Genomic DNA, 13,746 nt, shown 5'->3' on the forward strand with positions numbered 1-13,746 from the left:
GAAAGGAGGAAGAAGTCCCATATAAAGTGGATAGTGTAGTGTGTAGTGGATAGACCTGGAAAATTGATCACTGGTTTTGGAATAAGACCATTGTAGCCTTAGGGATAGCAGTCTGTTTTTCATGATGGGAATAAAACCCAACTGTCAGGAGTTGAAAGGATAAGTGGAGGTTCCAAGTAGAGAGGATGTGGCAGAGAGGGCATGCTTGAGGAACATAGAAAGATTATCTTTAGAAGTTTAAGGGAATAACATCTCTGTTTTTAATGGCCAATATTTTGTTACATTTTAGCTGAGGGCCAGATTCTGATATCATTAGGTTAGTTGGAAATCCGACATAATCAAAACTTTTGAAAGTAATGTGACAGCAGTTGTGTTAGTTCTGCAAAAGTCTTTATTCAGTTTGTAAGGAAAACGGAAGTGATGTTTAAATTCGTATGAGACTATGATTTTAGTTCAAGGTAAAATTGTTACTCAATACCAACCTGAATACAAACTGACAGGGATAATGGTTTATCACACGGAGGCAAAGAACTTTGTGATAAAACTGAATAAATTGTGGGGACGTTGTGTTCTCAAAGGGTGAGATAAAATTCAAGAAGAAATTGCTAAAGATACTTAGTTTGATGGCTGATGAGGTAAAGACCAGTAGCAGTCTTTGCAGAGCACAGGTAGTAGGTCCTGGAGAGGTGAAATAGACCATGGGAGGCAGGCTGGTATGGACATGGATCACATTGGAATAGCAGAGTGGAGAGCTGACTTTGACTACATCTAATGGCCTCTCATTTTCTTCACAAAATAAACTCAGCAAGCTTATAAAGCTTAACATGAATGAAGACGAAGTGGATGATCCTTTTAGAATAACTGAAATAGGTTGACTGAAGTTTTCTGAACATAATGTAGGTGGCACTGAGAAAGACCAGGTGATGAATTCATGGCAGTGTTCTTTTACCACATTGACTGCTAGGGTAGTAGCAGGGAAAGTGGACTGTGATACTGATGAAAGGCCATGGCCACGGCTTTGCTGGTAAGGGTGGTGGAAGGATAGGCTTATGAAGGAAATCAAGGGCATTTGAGGCCTTTTAAGAGATTCTAGAGTAAGCTTGTCCTGGAAGAAGAAGAAAAAATCCCAAGGAAAGATTCAGAGAATTAGATAAACTTTAAAAGTGAAGTCTTCAGATAGTGTGTTCTATAAGAAGACAACGGGCATTTCTGCTGCAATGCCACAGATGCATTGTGGAGAAAACCTTGTTTTCTATACAACTGTGCAGTAGAAATAACAGGACCCTGGGAGGGTAAGGCTGGGGTAATTACTTAGGAGTGTGGAACTATGTAACCACACAGCTGTTACAGTTCTAAAGATCTGCAAGCCTAGGTCAGTCCCCACTGGTGTTTGTGCTAGCACTGCACATGTCTGACTCTGCAGCCTTAGATTCTTCTTGAAGGTGTGTTCTTGACACCTACTTAATTGAAATGAAAAGCTTCTTTAAAAACAAAACAAACCCTAAACCCCAAACAGGAAATACACATGTTAGAATGGCTAAATTTTAACCATAACCTGAGAGTGTGCCAGGTGTTGGTGTGGCTATCTAACAACAAAACCTCAAATTATTGTTAGTGGGGATGCACAATGGTATAGCCACTTTGGGGATGGTTGGCTGTACTAACACAGCAAACTATATGTTTATCCTACTTCCCATTAGCAGTATACCCAAATATTTGCCTAGCTCATCAGAATACCTAAACCTTCTCTGCTGGTCAGTGTTTGCACCAAATTTACTGATGATCTTTAAAGTGGTAGCAACCAAGATATCTTTCAGTAATTAGTGACAGATGGGATCAAGAGACCCAAGAAGTTTGATGTAACGGGATATGATCAATGACTAATGAAGTGAGCCATCATGTCATGCAGACATGTCGAATTTGAACTCCGTATTCCTAAGTGAAGGCAGCCCGTCTAAAAGGACTAAGTAGAAAGGGTAAAAGAGTAGAGGCAGTGAAAAAGTGTGGTTGTCCAAGGAATGGGATCAAATAGACTAAGTATAGCGGGTATTTTCAGACAGTAAAATATCTTGTGTGCTTGTGGTACTGTAGTTGTGGATACATGGCATTGTGTCTTAGGCAAACCATAGAACTTTATAATACCGAGAACTGTAACGAACACAAATTTTAAAAATCATTTAGGAGACAGGCAAAAAATCCAGGGTAGAATGCAGAATGTGATTTTTATTTTTTAAGTAGCATTTCAATGCATTCTGGCTAAATGGCTTACTGCTGTGCTATATTCCTGGCCTGTTTTAATTTTTTGAGACAGGGTCTATATAAGTTGCCCATGTAGTCATTGATTTTTCAAGCTGCCTCCTTCAGTACACTAAGTAGCTGGGTGACAGGTCAACACTACCAGGCCCAGCTTGACAAAATAATCTAGGTACTTTCCACCTTTCTCATTTTCTTTGTCCTCTCCACTCACCATTCTCCTTTGTACTTTTTAATGGGGCAGCAACTCTCAAACTGTGAGTCACAACCCCTTTGGCGGTCAAATGAGTCTTTCACAGGAGTCACATATTAGATAACACATGTATTTACATTATGATTCATAAATGTAACAAAAATACGGTTACAAAGCAGCAATGAAATAATTTTATGGTTGGGGTTCACCACAACATGAGGAGCTCTGTTAAAGGGTCTCAGAATTAGGAAGGTTGAGAACCACTGTGACAGGGCCTCATGTAGCCCAGGCTGTCCTTGAAGTCACTATGTGTAGTTGAAAGCAAATTTGAATTCCTAATTTTCTGCTTCTAACTCCCAAGTGCTGAGATTGTAGATGTAAACCTCTACCCAACTTGATAAAATAATCTTCATTGCATAACATATTTGAAATATCCTCAGGGAAGGGGAGAAAGTATTGACCTCAGTTACTTTTGAATTAATGAAGTCTAAGTAAAGGCAAAGCAAACTATATTTCGAACTCTAGTTGATAAATTCATATCCTATGGGATTGTGGGCTAATTTTCTAATGCCAATTCTGATTCTGTTAACTTCCTATACTGCTGGACATATGTGCTGGAAGTGAATGGGTGAATCTGTACTCATATAGGAAAACTTCTTAACACCTCTAACCTGTGTCCCTTGTCTTGTTGCCCTGATGGCTTAACATAGTGGCATGTTGTGCACTTTAGGGATATACTTCTGTTAAAATATCAGATCTTTCTGTTTAAGGGCTTTCCATATTGCTAAGCTTTTAACATTTATCAGAGTATTGAGAAAAGCTGTGTTATAGACCAAGTGTCCTCTTGATTATGCTAGCACCATTCCCATATTTAACTGTAAGTGAACTAAGTCGTATTTAAGTAATATATTGTAATATATTGTAGGACAGACCTGGTTAGGATTTAGTATTTCTGAGGTGGAATAGTTGCAGGTAGTTGCCAAAATCTAGACTGTGGTTCTAGGAAGGAGTGTTTTAAGTGGGAGTAAAAAGCCCATGATTGGGGTGTCACCACAACATGAGAAACTGTATTAAAGGGTCATAGTTGTGTAAAGGTTGAACTGGCCTAGAGCATTGTATGTGTTAGGCAAATACTCTACAACTGAGCTACACCTCCATCCCCTCTCTGATTTTTAAATTTAATAAGGAATCAACTCATTTACATTTTCACATTTACAGAACTTTTCTAAAATGTTTTACAAGAGCATAATAAACAAAGGCTCTTACTAGATTTAAGATTGTGAAGAACTTTAGGATATTTTCTGTAGTGAAAACATGTATAGGATTTTAATTTGCATGGATTTAGCATGAGCCTACCAAATTGGAACAAATGATACCATCTCCATAAAAGTTTGACTTTTAAAAATGATGCTATATAACCTATGTTACAAATGTTGAATGAGAAAATTCCATGCAAGACCACATAGCACTTTTAGAAGTTGTGCACCTTATGGCATTCATACTCTTTATCTTCTGCCTTAAATCAGATAAAGACAGATGAGGATAGATATGGCATGACTTTCAGAATTCTCAATGTCCCTAAATCTTTCATGTGTGGTCATAACTCTTGCTGGAATTTAATTTGCAGCACTTATGCTGGCTTGGAATTCTCAATCAGTAGGTTTCTAATATGGACACGGTTTATTTCACTTTATCCTCAGTTATAAAATGAGGCTACATAGTGCTTTTAATCATTGGGTTGTTTTGAATATTAAAGGATTTACTAAATACAGTTCACTTAAAATGGGGCTTTTCCTATTGTACTAGATATGTTAGATATTACTTCTTATTTATATCTTGAGATCACTCATAGAAGTAGTGGTTAGTACTAGAAACTTTATTATTTGCTGTTAAAATAAAAATTTTGGTAAATTAAAATAAGTTTTGGTTACTGCCAAAATTTACTGTTTATTATTTTAAAAAACCCAATAATAAAATAATTGATTTAGAATTCCAATTAAAATGTCCACTCAACTCTGCCCTACAGACTATCAAAGCAGATGCTGAGCCTGATGGTCAACTGTTGGGCAGAGTGAATGGAATTTTATATAAGAACTGGGAAATAGTAAGAGCTGGAGAGGACAGGGTCTCCACAAGGAGAGCAACAGAACAAGAAAATTTGAACACAGGGAACTTCCCAGAGACTCATACTCCAACCAAGGACTATTCATGGAGATAACCTAGAACCCCTGCACAGATGTAGCCCATGGCAGTTCATTGTCCAAGTGGGTTACATAGTAATGGGAAGAGGGACTGCCTCTGACATAATCTGATTGGCCTGCTCTTTGATCACCTCCCCCTGAGGGGGGAGCAGCTTTACCAGGCCACAGTAGAGGACAATGCAGCCACTTTTGATGAGAACTGATAGACTCAGATAAGAAAGGAGAGGAGAACCTCCCCTATCAGTGGACTTGGGGAGTGGCATGCATGCAGAAAGGGGAGGGAGGGTGGGATCGGGAGGGGAGGAGGGAGGGGCTTATGGGGGGATACAAAATGAATAAAGTGTAATTAATAAAATAAAATAAATGTCCACTCAATATTTTCTTTTTCTTGTCTTATTGGCACAAATTCCCTTTCTTTTCCAACTGATCTCTTTCTTTTACCTTCTCCCCATCTGTGTGTGTGTGTGTGTGTGTGTGTGTGTGTGTGTGTGTGTGTGTTTAACCCATTGAGTTTCAATAGGGTTGCTTACATATCATGGGTGATGATTGATACAGGAGCAAGAACATCTTATTAGTGCCTACATCACTGAAGAAAATGTCTCTCCCTCACCTTGTAACCACTAACTACTTACTTGTAGATCACATGAAGCACAATGTTGACAGACGCAAGCTTGTGCAGATAATCCTATCTGCTGAGAGTTCAAGAGTGCATTTGCTCTGTCATGCTTGGAAGACAGCATTCCACAGTACTCCACTCCTTCCTCTCGCTCTCAACATTCTCTCTACATCTCCTCTGTGATGTTCCCTGAGCCTTGGAGAAGGTACTATAGATTTCTATTTCAGGTTCAACATTCAGAGATCACTTATTCTCCATACTTGATTACTAGCTGATACCCACTGTAGAAAGAAGCTTTTTTGACCAAAGCTAACAGCAGCACTAAACTATGGGCATAAACATAAACACTTAGAAGCCACTTTACAAGCTCATCAGGGTCTATTTGGCAAAACAACAGAAGTAGATTCCCCATTAGTACCTCCCTAGCCATGGGCTCTTGGCCAGGTCTACAGAATGAGAGGTGAGTGGACCTTAAATACAATCAAAGTATAGTTGGTCATGTCACTACTTAATTTACCTGTAGGTACATCTTTCTTGGCTGGTCAGTAATATAGTAACACACAGTGTCCACAGTTGAGGAAGACTCTTGATGACTGCTCTTCCCTAGTGGCCTGCAAAGCACCTTTTGTCACTATGAACAATAGCTATCAGTGAGGAAGTTTCCAACTCAGTTCCTGCTTGTTTTCTCTATGTACTATGGTTAAAGCGTGTCTGTCAGTAGGGTCTTAACCATCTCATTCTGGTGAGCAACCAAAAGCAATGGCAAATAGCATGTATTGTTTTGGGAACCAACAGCTCACAAGGAGTAGGCCCAACTATGACTGTCTAATTTTTAATGCATGAATTTTGCATGATCAAGTAACCTAATTATTTGAATACAGTTTACTGAAAATCTATTTCACTGCTACTACAATTCAATAAATGTCTACTTATTAAGTGGTTATTGTGCATAAAGGGATTGGGGCCACAGATAGCTTAGCTGGTAAAGTGCTTACTACACAAGCATGAGGGGTTAAGTTTGAGCCTCAGGGCATATATTTAAAAAACCAACTGCATAGATGGTGGCATGAACATCCATGTTCATGTTTCTCAGGTGGCATGTCCTGAGAAAACAGATATTGGCACATTCCTGGTAACTAGTGTATCCTACTCTGTTGCATTCCAGGCTTGTAAGAATCTTCCCTCTTCCTTCTCAACAAAGTTGGTGATATCTTCTGAACAATATCTGTGGTGATCTCTGGTCTCCACACATATGCACACATCTTCTCATATGCATCCCACAAACACACACATATACAAGTGACTGTTTGGCACATTTGTGCAGTTATTTTTTTTTTCTTTTTTCTCAGCTCATCATAAATCTGTTACCTACATATGTTAAAATTATTGGGATGTGGAGGGGCAGGCTGCATTTTAATGCTTCCAGTTTTGTCTTACTAACTGACTTCATTTGCTTTCTGTGGTATTAGGTCTTGCTTTTGCCTTTATAAAAATGTTTTCATGGGGAACTTGTGAAATGGCTCATTGCAAGTCAAAGAAATTGAGTTCAGTCCTTAGATCCCACAGTGGAAGGGAAGAACTGAGTCCTGGGTGTTGTCCTCTGATACATACTTGCCTTTTCGCTGATGTTTTGTTGGTGTTTTGCCTGCATATATGTCTGTGTGATGTTGACAGATCTTGGATTTGCAGACAGTTGTGAGCTGCCATGTGGTTGATGGGAATTGAAAACTGGTCCTCTGGAAGAACAGTCAAAGGGAATGAGGAGAGGATTGGGAAGGAATGAGGGAGGGGGCTGCAGCTGGGATATAAAGTGAAAAAAACTGTAATTAATATAGAAATATTTTTTTAAAACAAAGAAAGGTTAAAAGCCTTACTCATCAGGTGCTGTATAACATTACCGGTAGCATTGTGTTATCTCATTTCTTAAGAGAAAAATATGGAGCTGTACTTCTCAATAGACTGTTATTGACTCAAGAATTGGGGATCAAGCCAGGCACAATGCCACATGCCTGTAATCCCAGCACTGGAGGTGGCAGAGGCAAGTGGATCTCTGAGTTTGAGGCCAGCCTGGTCTACAAAGTGAATCCAGGACACCCAAGGCTCCAAAGAGAAACCCTGTCTTAAAAAACAAAAAAACAAAAAAACAACCAAACCAAAATAATTGTGGATTAGTCTTTATTCACAAATGATAAGAATATATCAAATAACAGAATTATAAATTCTTGATGAGATTTGCCTATTAATGTAGTTTATTTAATAGTATGCCATCATACAAATATTCCCAGTTCAAAAAGTGGTGTTTTGCAGAAGAATGTATAAGAATGTTACAAATTAAATGCAAATTTATATCCGATAAAATTAAGATCATTTTCTCATATGCTTCCAATCCAGAATAACTGAAAATTATAGCCTTAAATTTCTCTAGTTTATGAAATGGAGAGATAATTCATAATTCCATAACGATGTCATAATTCCTTTCTGATGCCAAAATTCCATTTTGATGTCATTATTCCTTATGATGTCATAATCCCATTATGCTGACATAATTCCTAGATTATGTCATAATACCACAAAGAAATAAAGCAATTGTGAAGTCATAATAGCCTTGTGATATCATAGAATCCATAAGGTTATCATGAGAGAATAAAGATGTCATAATATCATTATAATGAAATGATAACTTTATAATTTTATTATGAAGACATTCCATTATGATGTCAAAATTCCATTTGGATGTCATAATACCATTATGATGTCGTAATTCCCTTATGATATCATACTACCATTATAGTGTCATAATTCCATAATGAATACATAATAACATTGTGATGTCAAAATTCCATTGTAATGTCATACTTCCATTAAGATGTCATAATTCTATTATGAAGTCATAATTCCATTGTGATGATGTTATTCTGTTATGATGTTATAATACTAATATAAAGTCATACCTCTATGATGTCATAATTCCATTATGATATCAAAATAGCATGACGATGTCATAATACTATTGTGATGTCATAATATGATTACGGTGTCATAATTTGGTGATGATGTCATTATTTCATTATGAAGTTATATTTATACTGTGATGTCAAAATTCCGTTTAGATATCATAATAACAATATGCTGTCATCTTTCCATTGTGATGTCATAATACCAGTGTGCTGTAATAATAACATTGTGATGTACTAATTCTGAGGGGATGTCATAATACCATGAAGAAATAATGCAACTGTAATGTCATAATATCCTTGTTATATTATAGAATCCATATGGTTATAATGGGAGAATAAAGATGTCATAATATCATTGTAATGAAATGAAAATATTAGGATGTCATAATCTATTGTGATGTCATATTACCATTGTGATGTCATAATTGCATTATAATGTCATAATTCTACTTTGAGGTCAGAGAATCCATCAGGATGTCATAACTGTACTGGGATGTCATATCCTAATTCCATCATGATGTCCTAATATCATTATGAAAACATAATACCATAGTGATGTGATAATTCCATTGTGATGTCATAATACCATTATGATGTCTTAATACCATTGTGATATTATAATCCCTTTATGAAACCATAATAATATAGTAATTTCATAATTCCATTATGCTGTTATAACTCTGTTGTGATGTCATAATATCATGAAGAATCATAGAATTGTGATGTCATAATATCATTGTGATATCAAAGTATATATAAGGTTATGAGAGAAGATGTCAAAATATCAATATAATGAAATGAAAACTTTATAGTGTCCTAATTCCATTATAATGCATAAAATAATGTATTTATAATACCATTATGATGTCACATAAACATTATTATCTCATAATTCAATTGTGATGATATTTTACTCCTCTAATGTCACAATGTAATTAGGAAAACATAATACCATGATGACAATATAATACGGTTGGGATATCATGAGAAAATTAAGATGTCATAAGACCATTTTGATGTCATAATTCCATTGTGCTGTTACAACACGATTATGACAAAATAATTCCATAGTGATGTCATAACACCATTGTAGTGTCATGTGATCCATTAGGATATCTTGAGAAAAGAAGAATCACATAATACCATTATAAGGAAATTTTAACCTTACAATTTCTTAATACCATTGTGAGGTGATAATAGCATTACGATGTCCTAATTTCATTATGATGAGATAACTACATTGAGATTTCATGATTACATCATGATGTTATATGATATCATACTACCATTATGGTGTCCTAAGTCCATAATGAATATATCATATAATTGTGATGTCAAAATTCCATTGTAATATCATAATTCCATTGTGATATCAAAATAGAGCATAGTGATCTCACAATAGTACCATTATGATGTCATAATGCAAATAAGATGTCCTAATACCAATGTGATATCACATTGACATTGTGATGTCAAAATTAAATTGTGATGTCATAATACCATTGTGATGTCCTAATAATAGCATTGTGTTCTCAAATTGTACCACTGATCTCACAAACTTACCATAGTCTTGTCACAATTCCACTGTGATGTCACAATACTACCATTGTGACCTCATAACACAAAAGTGATATCATTTAAGTATAATATCATAATTTCCTAGTGATGTCACAATGGTATCATTTCGATGACAATACTATTGCCATGTCCTACTAGTACCATTATGATGTCATTATTCCTGTGTGATGTCACAAACTACCATTGTAATGTCACAATGTCATTGTGATATCATCATAGTACCATTGTGATCTCTTGGTAGTAACATTGTGGTATCATAGTACCATTGTGATGTCTTGTAGTGCCATTGTGATGTCATAATAACATTGTAATGAAACAGTCGTACCATTTTGATGTCACAATTCAATTATTGATATCACAATCGAACAACTGAGAAATTACAATAAGATTGTGATGTCCTACTAGTATCATTGTGATGTCATAATAAAATTGTGATGTCTTGTAGTACCAGTGTGATATCATAATACCATTATAATTTTGAAATGGTACCATTGTGATGTCACATTATGATTGTACCGTTATGATTTCACAGTGGTACCATTGTGATGCCACATATCTTCCTAGTCTGATTGTGATATCATCATTCACACACATTGTCACAATAGTATCATTGTGATATTACAATGTTATTGTGATATCATAATAGGACCATAGTGATGTAATAATGCCAAGAAGATGTCTTGGTATTACCATGCTACAATTGTTATGTAACAATAGTACTCTTGTGATGTCAGAATTCAATCATAATATAATAATTTTCGAGTGATTTCACAAATGTACAATTGTAACGTGACAATATCATTGTGATGTCCTACGAGTACACTTGTGATGTCATAATTCTTTTGCGATGTCACAGTAGTAGCATTGTGATGTCACAATGTCTTTTAGATATTATAATATTAACATTGTGATGTCATAATGCCAGGAGAATAGTACCATTTTTATGTCATAGTACAATTGTGATGTGACAATAATACCATTCTGAATATCACAATTTAATTGTAGTAATGTCACAATACGATTCTGATGCCCTTCTAGTACCATTTGTGATGTCACAATTCAATTGTAACGTCATAATTCCCTATTGGTGGTAAAATAGAAATATTCTGATGTCACAATACAATCGTGATGTCCTACTATTACAATTATGATGTCACAAATCCATTGTGATGTCTTGGTAGTACCGTTGTAATGTCATAATAAAATTGTGATGTGACAATCGTACCAGTGTGATATCACAATAAGATAATAATAAGATAATAAGATACTAAGATAATAAGATTGTGATATTCTAATAGTACCATTGTGACATCACAATTCAATTGTAATTTCATAATTCCCTAGTGAAGGCCTAATAGAAATATTGTGATGTCAAAATACGATTGTGATCTCCTACTAGTACCATTGTGATGTCATAATAAAAGTGATAACACAATATGATTGTGATGTCCTTCTACTACCATTGTGATGTTATAATTCCCTTGCTATGTCACAATTGTACCATTGTGATGTCACAATGTCTTTCTGATAGAATAGTATCATTTTGCTGTCATAGTACAATTCTGATGTTACAATACTACTATTGTGATATCACAATTCAATTGTAATGTCATACTTCTCTAATAATGTCACAATTGAACCACTGTGATGTCACAATACAATTGTGATGCCCTTCTAGTATTGTTGTGATATCACAAATCAATTGTAATGTCATAATTCCCTGTTGGTGGTACAATAGATATATTTTGATGTCACAATACGATCGTGATGTCCCACTAGTACCATTGTGATATCCCAATTCAATTGTAACTTCATAATTCCATAGTGAAGGCCTAATAGAAATATTGTGATGTCACAATATGATTGTGATGTCCTACTTGTACCTTTGTGATGTCACAATACCATTGAGATGTATAGTAGTATCATGGAGATGTCATAATAAAATTATGATGTCACAATTGTACCATTATGATATCACAATAAGATTGTGATCCTACTATTAGACTTGTGATGTCATAATTCCCTTAAAATGTCACAATGGTAGCATTGTGATGTCACAATGTCTTTGTGATATTAAATATTACCATTTTGATGTCATAATGCTATTGTGACTAGAGAATAGTACCACAGTGATGTTATAGTACAATTGTGAGGTAACAATAGTACCATTGTGGTGTCACAATTCAATTATAATGTAATAATTCTCTAGTGATGTCACAATCGAAACATAGCGATGCCGCAATACAATTGTGATGTCCTACTAGTGACACTGTGATGTCACAAAAGTGCCATTGTGATGTCATAATGAAATTGTGATGTCACAATCCTACAATTGTGATGACACAATACGATTGTGATGTCCTACTAGTACCGTTGTGTTGTCATAATTCCCTTCCGATGACACAATAGTAACATTGTGATGTCACAATGTCTTTGTGATATCAAGATAATACAATTGTGATGTCATAATGCCATTGTAACTAAAGAATAGTATCATTGTGTTGTCATAGTACAATTGTGCTATCAAAATTCTACCATTTGATGTCAGATTCCAATTGTGATATCATAATTCTCTAGTGATGGTACAATGGAAACGCTTTTATGTCACAATGAAATTGTGATGTCCTACGAGTAATATTCTTATGTCACAATACCATTGTGATGCCTTCTTTCTTCACTTATGATGTCATAATAAAATTGTGATTTCATAATCATACCATTATGACATTCCAATGCGAGTGTGATATCACACCACTAGGATTTGCTGAAGGAGGCAGAGGCAGGAGGATCACGAGTTCGAGGCCAGCATGGGCTACACAGTTTGGATGAGGGCGATGCCAAGATGGCAACAGCACACACAGTTTCTGAGCTGTGGAAGAGCTAACCGTCTGAGTTGGTGAGTGGAAGGACCTCTAACCCAGGAAAACAACAACTTCCTTCGTCCTCAGCACAGTGGACTCATCTTTCTCAACACAGAACTAACTGCCTGGGGTCTGCAGCTGCTGAGTCGGAGCTCCAAGCCCTTTAGCCGCAAATGACAACAGTACCTGTCTCGGAGTCCCAGATCCGCGTGGCAAGCTGCACCATCCTCCCAGGGCCCTAGTCTGCTAGACGCCATACTAGCTCCACAGGATTGTGATCACTGACGCTGCAGCAAGACCTCATAACCTGGCAGTGACAGCAGCACGGAGCTGGCGGAGCACATCAAAGAAGCAGGGCCAAACCAGAGAGCAGAGATCCCGCATACCCCGATCTCTGCCAAGTGACCTGCCTGTAAGTGAGTGCAACCTTGAGAATCTGCAGTTGCCCAGATCCTGGGTCCTTCTAAAACAAAAGCAAGGCATCGAACTTCCTCCCACCCATATACCCACTTTGGGAAACAGAGGGGCACTTGGGATATTGAAGTTCCTGCTCTGTGGGTCTAATTGAGGAGTTAAGGCAGTTAATGCCAGAAATTGCGCTGCGATCATCACTAGCGCCTGCGACATATACAGTGCAGAGCCTCTCCCACACACTCAAGGATTCAACATTTGCCATCACTCTGTCCCTCGAGACACTCGTCCACGCACACTTACACACATACACACACACACAAACATACACACACACACAAACATACACACACACACACACTTGCATTTGCCCAAATTTGTTCCAAATTGGTAAACTCATGCTAAATCCATGCAAATTAAAATCCTATACATGTTTTCATTACATAAAATATCCAAAAATTCGTCACACTCTTAAATATATTAAGAGCCTTTGTTAATTACGTTCTTGTAAAACATTTTAGAAAGCTCTGTAAATGTGAAAATGTAAATGAGTTGATTCATTATTAAATTTAAAAGTCACAGAGGGGATGGAGTTGTAGCTCAGTGGTAGAGCATTGCCTAACACATACAATGCTCTAGGTCAGTTCAACCTTTACACAACTATGACCCTTTAATA

The sequence above is a fragment of the Meriones unguiculatus genome, chromosome X (genome assembly GCF_030254825.1).
Source record: "Meriones unguiculatus strain TT.TT164.6M chromosome X, Bangor_MerUng_6.1, whole genome shotgun sequence".
Lineage (NCBI taxonomy): Eukaryota > Metazoa > Chordata > Mammalia > Rodentia > Muridae > Meriones > Meriones unguiculatus.